Genomic DNA, 16,120 nt, shown 5'->3' with positions numbered 1-16,120 from the left:
ACGGAATAATTTCTAGTTCAGACTTTGATGATTCCGTTAAGTTCAAACTTATTATTTAATGTCCGATTTTGAAATTATTTCAAACATAAACGTCTTCTTTTTAGCAGGTATTATGAACAAGCGTTATTAGAAAGTTTGACTAATATATCAAGAAATATTTGAACATTTACTTTCGGTAAGTTACGTTTTAAAAAGTTTGTTCTGACAATAAATTAGGGAAAATTTTTATTGGACAGGTATATATGTTATGAAAATGGTCACTAGAAAATAATTCAAGAGAAACATAGACTATATTTGTCACTAGTCGTCTAAATTCAACAACAATTTTCGAAGTTCTAGAATTTTTAATCCAAAGAAAATACAAAAGTGTATTACGGAAAAACGCAGGAGAGAAAAACACGTCATACAAAAATTAATGGGGAACAACTTTTTTAATAAATTTAAAGGTCATGTTGATTCAGATAAGTTTTTGTGAAATTAAGTCAATAATAGTTTTGTATTCTCAGTCAAACACTTATCAAATTGACAAGTGTTTGACTGAGGCTACAAAACTATTATTGACTTAACTTTTTAAATGCTAACAATACAGCATTGGTAGTCATCATCAGTTGTAAAGCAGGGTTGTCTGAAGCTGACGAGATGGAAAATTTCAGATGATGCTGTAAGGAGAGAACGTTTTTGTTTACTTCGTTGCTAAGGCAACACACGTGGTCTATGTGACTCGCTGTAACAGATTAATTTTTCTGTCTTCCTTTTCTTCAGTTGTTCAATACCAAGAAATTTTACAGATGAAATAAATAAATATATTTAGCATATTCAATGTTACGAGAAAAATGCTTTTAAAATGAACGAGCAATAACTAAGATATAGGGGAGAGTCGGGTAGTATCGGACATCGGGTAATATGGGACAGTGAGTTTCTTTCATCTACCACAAGATGATAGTACCTGATTGACATGGTTACATTTCTGTGATGTCGCATAGAGAAATATAACCATGTGATTCAGGTACTACCATATGGTGGTAGATGAAAGAAACGTACTGTCCGATATTACCCGATGTCCGATACTACCCGACTCTCCCCTAGGCCTAGTGTATATTTTTTATGTAAACATTGTGTTACCAAGAGACATTTCTTCCAAAATGTCTTCTCATTATTAGCTTAATCATCAGGAAAATATAGATAACTGAAATACGTGAGAAATAATTTGTAACAAAGTGCGACTGATAAATCTGTAGGACATGTTAAGTTTAGAAACCTTAGTTGAAATATAGAAAGAAGCAGTATCCCAAATCTTACAGTTTCCGAGATTGCAAAGTATGCAGAGCTATGAATTCACTTCCGGTAATAATTCCAAGTAAATTATAGTTCTTACTACACATCGTTTCCTGTTGAGGCGGAAACAAGAGGGTTTTCACAATCGTGTTTTTTTTATTAGAACCTTTATATCTAGGAAACAGTGAGGCATAAGATACTGCTTCTTTGAAAGCTTCCTTTCAGTTTTTCTGTGGAATGTGTCATAGAATCAACTCATGTGAAAAAAATTATATTATTTATATGGTTATGTAATATGGGTAACTTACGATTTCACGAATATTATGGTAAGATAGCTATGAAAAATGGACTTATTTTTGAGCTATAGTTTTACAAGAATAAAATTCGACAATGATTTCAAGCGATGTAGCACATAAATGTACATAAAGCGTCTCGTTTAGGCACAGTGAAAATGTAAACAAAGTGCAGGTAACGTGTGGGGTGAGTACGAGCCGTGCGATAAACAAGTGAGATGCACAAGGTTTTAGTTACAACATTTATGGCGGAGCATCAATTGAAATTATATTTTCCAAAAACACACAGAACAGAAGAACACAAATCGCATACCGTTATCATATAAGCCTACACATTTTTAAGAAACAAGTAATTGTAACTTTGAAATAATTACTGTGCTGTATCTGAATAAATTGAACTTTGAGAAGGGATAATTATGTTTAGGAAATAGTGTTGTCACTTCAGACCAATATACTGTAGTTTTGTTAATTCGGCCACAGAAGACAGTGGTATTATGTTAGTGATACAGAGAATGAAATTCATGACCGTAAAAATGCTGCTTGAAAGCAACATCATATGAATAGTAAAATTTGATTTCTTATATTGAATTATTTCAACGTTACAATTGCTTGTTTGTTAAAATGTGTATATGATAATGTTATGCAATTTGTGTTCTTTTGTTTTGTGTGTTTTTGGAAAATGTAATTTCAATTACTGCTCCGCCATAAATGTTGTAACTAAAAACCTTGTGCATCCCTCATGTTTATCGTACTGCTCGTCCTCCCTTCAAGCGTTACCTGCACTTTAAGTTTTCACTGTGCCTAAACGAGACGCTCTACTGTATATAGATATACTGACTTATTATTTCATGTTATATCTTTATTTCAATTACATTTTATGCCAGTTTTTATGCCCAGACACTAATTAGTATAAATGCAACATTGCTATTATTGTACGACTAATACATTAAGTTATATTTTGAAAATCACCTAATAAATCGAATATATTCAAAAACAATAATTTGTGTCATTATACAGAAGTCAATATACAGATTGTAAATTAAATAAATAGCCAAACTTAAAAAGGTGATACAGCACGGTCCACTGGACAAACAATTTTATCAAGGTTTTCCTCCAACTAGCATTTTCAATTTAATGTAATAAATACATGTTTGTAAGGTAGAGATCAGAATACCGATTCTACATTAATAATATTTTTTGGCAACAGTGATAAACGTTGAACGTGCAGAGAAGTCGTACTGAGTTTTCTTAATACAGATGAAATTGAAACACTATGTTTGAGGTTCAGATCTCTTCTCCACAAGTTAAAGGAATATCAAAAGTTTGTGATTAGAAAATCCACCAACATTATCCACATATATCTTTAATTACAAATGGCTCATTCACTGATATTTAATTTCTTTAATGCTATCGGTCCTTTTGGTCAATGACTCATGCCTCGTGACCTTACTACAATATTATTCATTTTTACAAAAACATCCGGCTTGCAAAATTTCTTTACATTTTTCTGGAAAAACCGTTAGAATTAGAGCAATATGTTATCGGAGTGTTTCGTTCAGTAGACTGTATTGTATTGCATGTGTATGGTTGGAACTGTTTATTGTTTACACATTATAATTATCGCATTAATCTCTAATCATCAGGTAATTTAATTCTGTGCTGTAAATAGATAATTTATTCCTGCTTTTTGTGTCACATATTGCGCTTTGTCCTTTTCGATTTCACTTTTTCATATCATCTTTTAATATTGTTATTTATTTCATCTCGTAGTAAGTTGATATTATAATGTTTCCTTTTTAATCTGCTTTTCGTGCATTATATTGAAATGTTACATTGTTTCGTAACATTGTTTTACCTTTTAAATAACTGAAGGGTTCGGGAGTAAAACATAGTAAGTGACGTTTTAGTCTTTTGAAGTTATTAGGTAGGTAAACATTAAATACATGCCATAGTTTGTATAGTTACCAGGAAAGTAAACTCTGCATATTTCTGCCATCTGTTGAGATGTTGAAAAACGAACTACTGCATTAGACGCATAATGAAAGATACCATATTATACGCTACATATATATGTTTTTTTTTTACCAAAATGTCAGTTACCATGTTTTACGCCCAAGCCCCTCAATTTTCTAAGCATTTAATCCTTTCATATCTGTATTTCTAATTATAATTTGCATTTTATATTGTTTGATTAAGTGTGAAACTTGGATTTGAGTAACTTCATATTTTTCATGTCATTGTTGAACGTTCAAATCCATAACGTTTTGAAACATTATTAGATTCTTTTTGCGCAAAGGAATATAGTTTTCAGAGCTATCTTATCATTCCCATTGTGATTACCATCTATAGTAATATATGTGACGTACTTCAGTTATCAATTTGTCCTTGAATGAAACAAAATATGTTGTATTTTGTGGTATTTCTGTATTGAAATTTTTTGCTAACGTTTCATAATCACTTCCTGGTTCCATCTTTCAAGTAAGTAGTACCATAGAATTGTATCGGTCAACTTAATTTAATTGCAGTATGAGTTCTATAAAAAATACACTGTATTTCTATTCGGGAGGTTTAGGATTCAAAATCCAGGGTTGACCAATCTGATTGGGATTTTTGTGATATTCTGAATGATAAAATAATTATGAATCTAGTAATTTAAAGAAGCAAATGTCGGATTGTTTCTCATTTCATCTTCAAATGATTTTCCCATTTTACCTATAAATGTACAGATAATGTTTCACAGGATCTCAATCACTACTGACTGTCAATGGTGGACATGTCTACGGATATGTTTATTAGATGGCATAGTAGTTCGTACAATTGCCAATAGATGGCAGAAGTCTCATGTTTCAACAATGTCGACAGTCGCGCGATTACCTCGAACTATAAATAAAACAAAAAAAAAAAAAATCAGTTTTATAATCCACATCAATATTATATACAATATCTACATACAGCCAATTTATCTAGGCCTAAGAATCAAGTTAGATTAATTCAAAGGAATCCATAGTAATATGAATTATTAATTCTGAATATGGAACATTTTAAAACTGAATTATTGCCTCTTCTCGACAGAAGCCTGTTTTACATCATAACCATTTTAAATTGTTGCACCTCTAACGTGTATGTTGACAGACATCATTGTAGTAAAAATTCATGAATCTGTAACATTCTGAATCGACATGTTCCCAGTTCCTTCAGTGACATGTCTCCGCGTTCATTATCGCGGTAAAATCACTTACCAAGATTTGGACATTGAATCATATGTATATTCATCTCTGTGTGTCATCTAAAGAGATATTTTACACCTACTGTTAGCTATCGTTCCATTAGCTGTTGAATTCGGTATTTCGAGCGAGTCAACGACGCCGGCTAAAGTCGCTTACAGAACTTTCGCGAGAGATGGCACTACTATATTTAAATGTAAAGTTGAATGAAAAATGACTATAAATTTATTCTTCCACGGCCTAAATCATCTAAACAGATACAAAAATGAATATAGTCATACGTTTCTGTCAGATTATATCCTAATGTTCATTACTTAAAAATAGCCTACTATTTTGAAGCATGTAATTACTAATTTCACCACTGGGTGCCTATACCTTTGGGTATCGATTTGCATTAGGTGGCATATACTATTGTAAATAATCCGTGGCTTGACAGCCCATGAAGGGCCAAGGCTGACCAGTCCACTGCTGGCCTCATGTCCATATGCCTCATTGAACCAGTACGGCGGTATCGTGTGATGATCTTCACAGCCGTTTTAGCTGGTTCGCGGAATCGGATTTTGCTACCGAGGACGACCAATACGTGGCGTAAAAGGTTTAATTTCCTCATGTGACGGATCCTTCTTTCTCGGCCATGTTTGTACTCATAAATACGTAAGTGCTAACGTTACTATGCCACAGTTTTAATAACGTAATTTGCTGTTATTTTATAAAGATAGGCATATATTTTACTATATGTCACATAGTCTATTATTGTTACCTTAACATTTTGATTCGTCTCATACATGTTTGACATGGTATCATTTTTGTCCAGTTATTTACTCCCAATTGAGTGTGTGAACTTTGTAGATGAAGCTATTTATGAAAATGGAACCCGTAATTATTTCAGAAACCCTTAGAAAAATTTTCAGTACCAGCAAGAAACACCCAAAAATTAAACATTCTAACCACACTGAATCTCAAATCTAAAAACAATTTAGAAGTTAACTGTACATAATATGGAACTTTAAACTTCACAACACGTTGATAGTCCAAAGCTACATCATTGCCTAATTACATTAAAGTTTCAGATCGTATACATTCGTATAGTTCATATCTGATTCAAGTGGCATTTATAACACGTTTCGAAGAGTCACAACCATCAAAAGGCACGATGATCTCGGCCCGTAGAATCCGCATTTTCTTCCTCTGAAGCAGCATTCTGCAGAACGAAGTCTGAAAAAGAAAAAAAAATAATAATGTCATGAAACATATAGACTACTACATCAATATGCAAATACATTATTTTTTATAAGTTTATGTCTGTAGCAACACTTATATGTTATATATCTTCTTCCAAACATTTATGATTGCCATAAGGCTGAGGCAAGAATTCAGGATTCCAACCGTCCTACGCAACATATTGTAATTGCGACTTAGTAGGGTCATAAAAATACACAGAAACTTTACAATGTGCAACAAATAACATATTAATACTACACAATTATACAATTGAATTTATGATTCAGTTCGTTACTTCATTCTTAATCTTAAACCAGTCATATTTTTCTTAATATGAAATCTTCTTCAGCAATACATTGTTTTGTATTAGATACGCATGATTTTGCAAGCAGTAGTCTTTATTGAAATTACTCTAATCATCTAATGTATTCAATTTTTAGTCTATTCCTGTCATCTGTCCATTGCGCATTCATGATAGAAAAAATTCGTTCCACACATGCATTATGGGCTGGTAAAGAAAAGTAGAACTAGCCAATCTTTACTAATTCTAAATTTTTACAAGAACTGAAAAATTCCACCCATTTATCACTGGCTAGTTTTTACATGAAATTAATGACAGAATCAGGTTCATTCAGGTTTTCTTTCAAAAACTTTATTAAACACAGTGATTGATTGAGCCTCAACTTTGTAGCCATGTTTCAATAAGTATTTAACAGTACGGTACCTTCTAACAGAGGGAATGCAATAAATTTCATTCGTACACGCTTCCTTAAGATCCTTCAGTGAAAGTTTTAAATCAACATTAAAATTCAGGATATTTGCCGATTTGTTGAAAATCGGGCGGGACACTTCTCCATGCACTAAAATTCAGGAAAATCCCGCTTTTTCAGTACGTATGACAACCCTACAAACATTTTGAGATTCCTTTAAGGGAATGGTTTTAAAATAATAGTATGCGTTCCGTAGTGACAAGTAGAATGTCATCTTGTGGCAGGCGACATGCTATTTACGAGATGAAAGAAAAATTGGATCAATCTATTTTTCCCTTTCTCCATTAATAACTAATCGGGGTATAGACTCCTTCGAGAGAGTTTTGACCAGCTCTTGATAGTCAGGAGTCACCATTAACGAAGCGCTAATGTGTCCGTTTCTACATCGAAATCTTGAGTTTCCCTACTGGCGAGTCCACGAGAGAAACATCATGGAAAATGCACTAGAAACAAGTGACCTTATAATATGATATTATATTATAATAACTGCTAATATTAACTATAGATTCAAAATGAGTTAAAATAGCGTAAATTGATATGCTCTACTAATTTTTTAGTAAAAATCCCACTTGTCGCTAGAGAAGAGTGTGTAACAAGTAAGTCAAAATTAACCAGTTCACTCCCTATTATGAAATACTGCAACCTCGCTGAACATTTGTGAGAAATTCTCTGTTAGTGACTGAGAATATAGATCCAGTATGATGTAGAAGGCCAAAGATATAATGTTTATAGGTCTATCTGGCATACAGTTGTAGCTAATGAAATGTAGATGGTCACAGAGATCCTTGTCTAGTACTTCTGATCCAACAGTCTAACAAGAAGGCCGCTCAGGTTTAAATTACAAGCTATATCTAAGCTTATTTTGTCACTTATTGATAGCCATTCTTCTGTATCAAATTGAAATTACAGAAGTTGAATCAGAACAACATTAGAAATTTTTCTAAAAAAACTCGGGGAATCGACTTGAGTGTTTTCAGCTGGGGGGTGAATATCCACTAAAGTTTAGTTTTTATGCAGCAGGACAGTAACGTTTTTCATTTTGCCACCTTATTAATTGGAATTTTACTGAAATAATAGCGAATATATGTCGCGGCTACCTTCGTATTATATTTTGAAAATTCATCGTCACATTAAACCTTTATTAATCGGGACGTAATTTAAATGTTGTATGGCTGACAAAGTATTCATAAAAGTTACATCAAAATGCCTACAGTTCAGCTCAAAGTACAATGGATAGTACCATTGCAGTGACTGGCGAGATCGTTCAACAATTTGGAGTCTTGTACACGAAACTTCTGATGTGTGCCCACAAAAAATCCACAGTTGTCAAATCAAGCGAACGTTCCGGCCAGGGTGTACGATTTTATCTACCAATCCAGCGACTAGGATACGTTGAATTTCTAAAAATTTTTGCCTCACGATTTTTATGCGCTGGAACCCAGTCACCTGAAATCACATTTCCTAACGTAGGCTTATTATCAGTGGAACATCCTCCAGAAGTGCTCGACTTTGGAAACAAGCTCTCATTAGACCTATCCCGAAAAATAAAATTCCTGAATCCCCAAACGACTACAGACCAATTAGCATCTTACCAGCTCTGTCAAAAGCACTGGAGCGCGTAGTACATAAGCAACTGACTGAATACCTCAATGAGCATAGCTTACTTGACGACTACCAATCTGGTTTCCGTGCAGAACATAATACTACTACTGCCCTTTTAAAAGTGATTGAAGACACTCGAGAACCCAGCGACAGAGGAGAATTAACACTACTGACATCACTAGACTTCAGCAAAGCTTTCGACACAGTTGACACGGATCTCATTTTATGCAAACTAAAAAACTACAATCTTTCTAACAGTGCCGTTGCTTGGTTCGATTCCTACCTTCGCGAACGCCAACAATGTGTATCAGCCGGTGGTCATTCTTCCAATTGGCGTACCGTCAAGGCCGGAATCCCTCAGGGCTCGGTTCTTGGGCCATTACTTTTTACGCTTTATATAAACGACGTAACAAAGATCTTAAAATATTCAAAACACCACCTATACGCTGACGACTTACAACTTTACATTCATTCCCGAACTTGTACAATCAATGACTCTGTGACCAGAATTAATGAAGATCTAGCATCTGTAGCTCAATGGGCGCAAAAATTTGGACTCAGACTAAACCCAGACAAATCACAAGCTATAATAATGGGCCACCAACGAGCATTAAACAAAATAGATCTAGCCACTGTATCAAATACAAAAATAAATAATACTACAATTACATATAGTAAGACAGTAAAAAATTTAGGGGTATATTTAGATTCAAATTTAAATTTTCAAAGTCAAGTGACCTACATATGTAAGAAAACTTTTTCCATAATTCATTCCCTCAAACACTTAACCAATGTTTTACCTCTCAGCCTTAAAAAGAACCTGATCCAAACTTTAGTGATGCCCCACTTCGATTATTGCGATTCTTTATTCACGAATCTAAATACTGATCTTGCCCATAGACTACAGCATGTTCACAATATCTGCGTTCGTTTCGTTTGTAACATTAGAAAATTCGATCATGTAACACCGTCACTAGAATTGTTGTCTTGGAGTCCACTTAAAGAAAGAAGATTCTTCAACTCTCTCTTATTACTATTTAAAATCATCCACACCTCCACACTCTCTTACCTAGCATCTCGTTTTGTTTACCTTTCACTACCTCGAACCTGGAACATGTACCTTCTCTCTATTCCTCTGCACAGAACATCCTTCTACTCATCATCTTTCAGCATATCTATTCCACGCCTCTGGAATTCTCTCCCTGACCACGTCAGAGACTGTCGGACAATATCAAAATTCAAATTTAAATTAAAAAATCACATTCTAGTTCGTGGAATTGTTTGTTGAACACATGTCAGGTTGCGCAACTTCACCTTAACCCATGACATAAAGTAAATATTGTAACTATGCTGTTGTAAAATTGAAAATTAATATGTAATGTATTTATTATTATTATTATTATTATTATTATTATTATTGCTACTACTATTATTATTATTATTATTGTTGTCAGTTATCAATATCATCATTGCTATCTCTGTTTTCTTTCTTTTCGTTGTATTAGCTCGATGAGAGCAATATAATGTACTTTTGACTCTGTTGACCCTCTATAGGGCTTTAACTTAATTTGTATCATTTTTCATCAGTGTTTGTATTTCTTTTTTGTATCTATATGTACTATCTGGTAGGATGGAAGAGAAGGCCTTATGGCCTTAATCCTGTCAGATTAAATAAATTATTAAATTAAATTAAAATTTGTTCTGAAAGGTGCCAACAGGAATGTCATTGAACTACACGGCGGCATAAATACTTTTTTACTGCCGTACAGCATAGATAAAACCAGATGTCAGTGAATATACATTCCCTATCTCGAAATACTAGTACAGTATAAGTTTCCTGACTCATTTCTGAAAAAATCAATGATTTACTATAACAGTACAAAAATACAGAAAAAGAACAACACGTATGGAGAATGGAACTACATAGGATATCATATAAACTGCCTCATTACAAACCAGATGGAAGCAGAGATTTTGGGCAGATAAATATTAAATTATTTTGAAATCGGAACAAGTCTTCATGCTTAATCCATGTATAGGGTTACCATCCGTCCGGCAAAAGGAGGAAATGTCCTCATTTTTAATCATTCTATCCTGTCAGGAAGGCATTTAGAAAAAATTAAAATGTCCGGCATTTCGCATTTCAACTAGAATTAATATGAATATTGAACAATGTGCGATATCATGCATAGAATATCTAAACAAATGGTGAAAATCTATGAAAGACTTTAACTACTTTCAATGATTGAAGCTGAAGCACACAAAAAACATAAAATATGATGACCTATTGACAGGCATTGAATTCTTAAATTCTAAAAATGTCACTATTCATGATTCTAAGCTATTTTATCAATTTTATTCTGCAATGTACAAAGATATGCCAATCAAGTTAATTTTGACAAAGACTTAAGTTTAGATAAACAATGGTGCAAATTCTTAAATTCCAATAGTTCTGCGAGCACTGAACTTTCTCAGAACTCTTAAAAATATGTCAGTTCTATTTATTTATCCCAAGTCACAATGGAAGTGTTGAGAGAGTATTTTCTCTAATATCTGCTCAATGGACAAAAGAACGAAATCGCATGCTAACAGAGACAGTCAGAGGTATCATCATAGCGAAATATAATTTCAAGAACATGTCCTGTAAATAGTTCCATAATTATTTGTTACAAGATATGTTTGTCTGTTCAGGCTCTTGTGCACAAAGTGGGCTCCAACGATAAGTAGAGTACAGATGTAATATTGATCCAGCAACTAGTGAGAAAACTAACTAAAGTGAGCCATTGTTTTTAATCTTTAATTTTGTTCATACCAATTCTTAAAAGTCCTCCTTTTTTCAGAAATGTCCTCTTATTTTAGATTCTATGTCCTCCATGGCTTAAAAATCGATAATGTGTTAAATTGAAAAAAATCATATTGAAGAAATTACCCCCAAACTAAATTCAGCATGTTTTGCTATTAGATCTATGCAAAAGATAGTAATATCAATACCTTAAAAACAATATACTTTGCATACTTTCACTCGGTAATGAGTTTTGGAATAATATTCTTTGGAAATTCCACAGATAGTAACAGTATATTCCTATTACAAAAAAGAGTAATTAGAATAATAGTAGGTGCCAAATCTAGGGAATCTTGCAGGACTATTTTCAAAAAACTACAAATAATGCCCATGGCTTGTCAATATATCTTTTCATTAATAATCTTCCTCTTATGTAATCGTGAAAACTTTGTAACTAAATGGCATAAATACACGTCAAAAAATGACTTTCATACTCTATCGGCAAGTCTATCATGCTATCAAAAAGGAGTGCGTTATATGGCAGTAAATATTTTTAATAGCCTCCCTACCGATATAAAAAATGAAACTCAAAACATAAGATTATTTAGGGCCAAATTAAAGAAGTACCTAATTTCTCACGCCTTCTATTCTGTAGGTGAATTCATGACGTTCAATAACGCTTCATGAACTTGATACTAAAACTATGTGTTGTACTAGTAGACTATATTGTAAATCTCTTCTGTATATATTTCATCTAGACTGTGACTATAGATTAAGACTTTATAATAGTATTAAGTGTTTTGACTTGTTCCATATTCTAGCTGTGAAGCAATGTATGAATACCATGGAATGTTAATAAATACAATACATAGAATTTATTCTCATGGTAACCGTGGTGGGAATATATTCCCATCACGATGGTAACCCTATCCATGTAGTAAATGATTATTATTATTATTATTATTATTATTATTATTATTATTATTATTATTATTGTGCTGTTATTGAGCTGGTCTTTGACCGCCGGATGCGTGGACTTCTTTGTGTACTCCTGGAGCATGTGGGCAAGTGCCAACGTGTGTTTCCATTCATGCAGTGGCTGCTGCTAAGTGACAGAGGCACAGAGCGAGAGAGCTCCGCTAGAAAATGAGTAACCGCCCCGCTTTTGTCACCGCTCATTACAGAAAGGTCACAATTTCCGCTCATTTGGTGCGCGAGCTGTCACAGTTGTCGGCAAGTGCGACAGAGAGCGACGTTTACTGCTCTGTCTGCATGACATATGCTGGCAAGATGCGCACCAAACCAACGGCGCCAATATGACAACCGCAGTATTCGAATTTGCGATTTATAACACACACGCAGGTTGAAATTAAACAGTAACGCATAGAGAATTTGAATTGAGTCACCACATCGGCACGAGCTGCACTACCAGCCACATAACTTGCGAAAAACTGGCCTGTTCTAGTTTCAGAAATTTAAAATGTTTTGCAATGTTACCTTGTATCAAAATATTCTTTCCTATACTTGGTTTGCGTTATATTAAAATCTGAAATTGTATTCATTGTTAATTTCAAATCTTTTTTCTCATGAAGATTTATACTATTCCAGTAGGGAGGGAAGGTAGATTCGACAGTAACATGCATAATTGTTCCACCCAAGGACAGGTCTTTCGCTGCAAGCCCAGCATTCTCCAATCTTTCCTATTTTCTGCCTTCCTCTTAGTCTTCGCATATGATCCAAATATCTTAATGTCGTCTATCATCTGATATCTTGTTCTGCTCCGAACTTTTTCCCGTTTACAATTCCTTCCAGTGCATCCTTCAGCAGACAATTTCTTCTCAGCCAGTGACCCAAACCAATTCCTTTTCCTCTTCCTGATCAGTTTCATCATCATTCTTTCTTCACCCACTCTTTCCAACACAGCTTCATTTCTTATTCTGTCTGTCCACTCCATTCTTCTCCATAACCACATTTCAAATGCTTCTAGTTGTTTCTCTTCACTTGGTCGTAATGCCCATGTTTCTGCCCCATACAGTGCTACACTTCGCACAAAGTACTTCACTAGTTCTTCCTTAGTTCTTTTTCCAGAGGTCCGAAGAAGATGCTTCTTTTTCTATTGAAAGCTTCCTTTGCTATTGCTATCCTCCTTTTGACCTCCTGGCAGCAGCTTATGTTACTGCTTATAGTACATTCCAAGTATCTGAAGCTGTTCACTTGCTCTACTGTCTCATTTAGTAGTCGTAAGTTTACCTAGTTTATTTTTCTTCGTCTTGTATCCTTCAGTAGGCAGTTCCTTCTCAGGCAGTGACCCAACCACTTCTTTTATTGTGACATTTATAGTGTCCAATTATTTTAAACGATTATTAATCGATAAGTGTTATAAGCCAGGTTCATATCCCGCTTCACACTGAATTTATAACTTGTGGTGGGCAAGCTCGTAAGTTTTTTTACTTGGTTAATTAACGACGCTGTATCAACTATTAGGTTATTTAGTGTCGATGGGATTGGTGATAGTGAGATGGTGTTTGGCGAGATGAGGTCGAGGATTCGACATAGGTTACCCGACATTCGTCTTACGATTGGGAAAACCCTCGGAAAAATCAAAGCCAGGTAATCAGCCCAATGGGGAATCCAACCCAAGCCCGAGAGTAACTCTGGATCGGCAGGCAAGCGCCTCAACCCACTGAGCTACGCCGGTGGCCCCATAAGGATTTCCTCCAGGCACTCCGATTTCACTATGATATTCCAACAATTCTCCATAAACATGTCATTCATTACGAGAGCAACGTAGACCTATCGCCAGTGGTGCACTCTGGATAGTCTCCCACGAACTAAGTGATCTACTCTTCTCGGTACTAGCGATATCTATGAGCTCGTTCGTAGGGTCGGGTAAATAACGGAAAAGTTAAGGTTCCTGCCATTTGTCATAATAGTAATAATAATAATAATAATAATAATAATAGTAATAAATATAAATGTAATATAACTTATGTACACTATAAAGTAACAAAATTATATTTATCATCAAATAGTCTTGCAAATATTCTACAGTCTACAAGTAACCTATTGAGGCTATTGAAGCTTTCTATTGCTCATGTCAAACTCTTATACATATAGGGCCTTTATATTGGAACATGTAGAAGCATTCATTTGCTGTAACAGTGAAATATGGTACATAATAAAGAAGAACGGCGCACAAATGTGTATTGGTAATATATTAGTTTTTGGAATAGTCCATGAGCGAGCTTGTTATCTTCTGACACTTACTGAAATGGTATCGTTCACACAGATCACCACACCCTCGTCGTTCGCAAAGCTGATGATGGAAAAATATGGCATATGAACGTTCTAAAGAATCAAAATCATGGCGAAAGTTCTTTCATAACTTAAACCTATGTATCTGGGTATTTATGGTGGTACTACTCCGGTTTAACGTGGATGCCTTGCATAAAGTTTGTTAAAATATAGCCTTCCTTTCTCCCCATCCAGTGCACTGCATTGCCCCGTACTTGCATGTCACATGTCTTTCCTTTTATTAAGCTAAACCTTTTTCGATGGATTAGGCAATATCAGAATATATTTTTCATATATTGCAGTCAAATTATTAATATAAAAATTAAATTCCAATATGGACTAAGTTATTTTTCCTACCTGTATTTCATAAATTTTGGAAATCTTTAGTAATAGGCTTAATGATAAGGAGCAAATATGCAAATATTTTCACTGATTATTATTATTATTATTATTATTATTATTATTATTATTATTATATGGACATTACGCCGAAGTGAAGAGAAACGAATAGAAGCACTTGAAATGTAGATAATGAAGAAGAATGGAGCGTGGGAAGTGGACAGACAGAATAAGAAATGAAGCTGTGTTGGAAAGAATGAGTGAAGAAAGAATAATGCTGAAACTGATCAGAAAGAGGAAAATGAATTGGCTGGGCCACTGGCTGTGAAGAAACTGCCTACTGAAAGATGCACTGGAAGGAATGGTGAACGGGAGAAAAGTTCGGGGCAAAAGAAGATATCAGATGATAGACGACATTAAGATATGTGGATCATATGAGTCTAAGAGGAAGGAAGAAAAAGGAAAGATTTGAGATTGCTGGGTTTGCAGTGAAAGACCTGGCCATGGGCAGAACACTATGTATGTATGTATGTATTGTATGTAATGTAATGTATGTATGCATGCATGTACAGTATGTATGTATGTATGTGTGTATGTACGCATGCATGCATGTATTGTAAAGGTTGATTTAACAATGCTCCTTGCACGTAATTTTTTTGTGCTACACACCATCACAGTTTCACTCTAAAGTATTGTATTGTATTACTACATTAAAATATAAATGCAATAGGTCCTACGTGGAATAAACATAGCACACACTCGTCTAAGCAAGTTCGTGTTCGAGGGCACTTCCTACAAATAACTATTTGGTACTAAAATACAGTAACTTACATTAAAAATTAAATAAAATCCAAGATTTAATACCTGCAGTGCCTGGGAAAAGTGACATAAGTCAGTTTCCGCAAACCTTTTTTGATAATTTATTGACAACTCACACTGGTTTATGTCGATTTGATTTTTTTCTGTATGAATTATTGTAATGGAAGAAATACTTGTGTCTCTTTTTCCAAGCGAGCAGATGTTCCGTAAGTTATCAATAAATTATCAAAAAAGGTTTTTGGAAACTGACTTATGTCACTTTTCCCGGGAACTGCAGATGTAATAATTACAAAACAGAAACTACTGAGATAAAAATCAGGGAATCAAGAATAGAATATAAATTTCAATGAATAAATATATTGCTAATAAGAAAAATAAAGTAGAGAAAAGTTACTAATTTCGATTAATTTTATTCTTAAATTATACCAACATTGAAATTACCTAGATTGGTCTTACTATCAATAGTCTATTCAGTTGTGTAACCTTGACCCGTGACTAACT

General features: G+C 34.2%; 1 protein-coding gene across 1 annotated transcript in view; it reads right to left on the bottom strand.

The window, feature by feature from the left end:
- Positions 1-4,848: 4,848 nt before the first annotated feature.
- The window catches only part of LOC138695303 (uncharacterized), a 94,548-nt gene continuing 83,276 nt past the window's right edge, over positions 4,849-16,120 (bottom strand). Inside the window, exon 2 of the mRNA XM_069819729.1 lies at positions 4,849-6,007. The gene's annotated coding sequence lies outside the window, so the exon portion shown is untranslated. The remainder of the gene's footprint in view (positions 6,008-16,120) is intronic.

This window comes from Periplaneta americana, chromosome 2 (assembly GCF_040183065.1).
Source record: "Periplaneta americana isolate PAMFEO1 chromosome 2, P.americana_PAMFEO1_priV1, whole genome shotgun sequence".
Taxonomy (NCBI): domain Eukaryota; kingdom Metazoa; phylum Arthropoda; class Insecta; order Blattodea; family Blattidae; genus Periplaneta; species Periplaneta americana.
The sequence above is the reverse complement of the archived record's forward strand: the minus strand, read 5'-3'. Positions and strand labels throughout refer to the sequence as shown.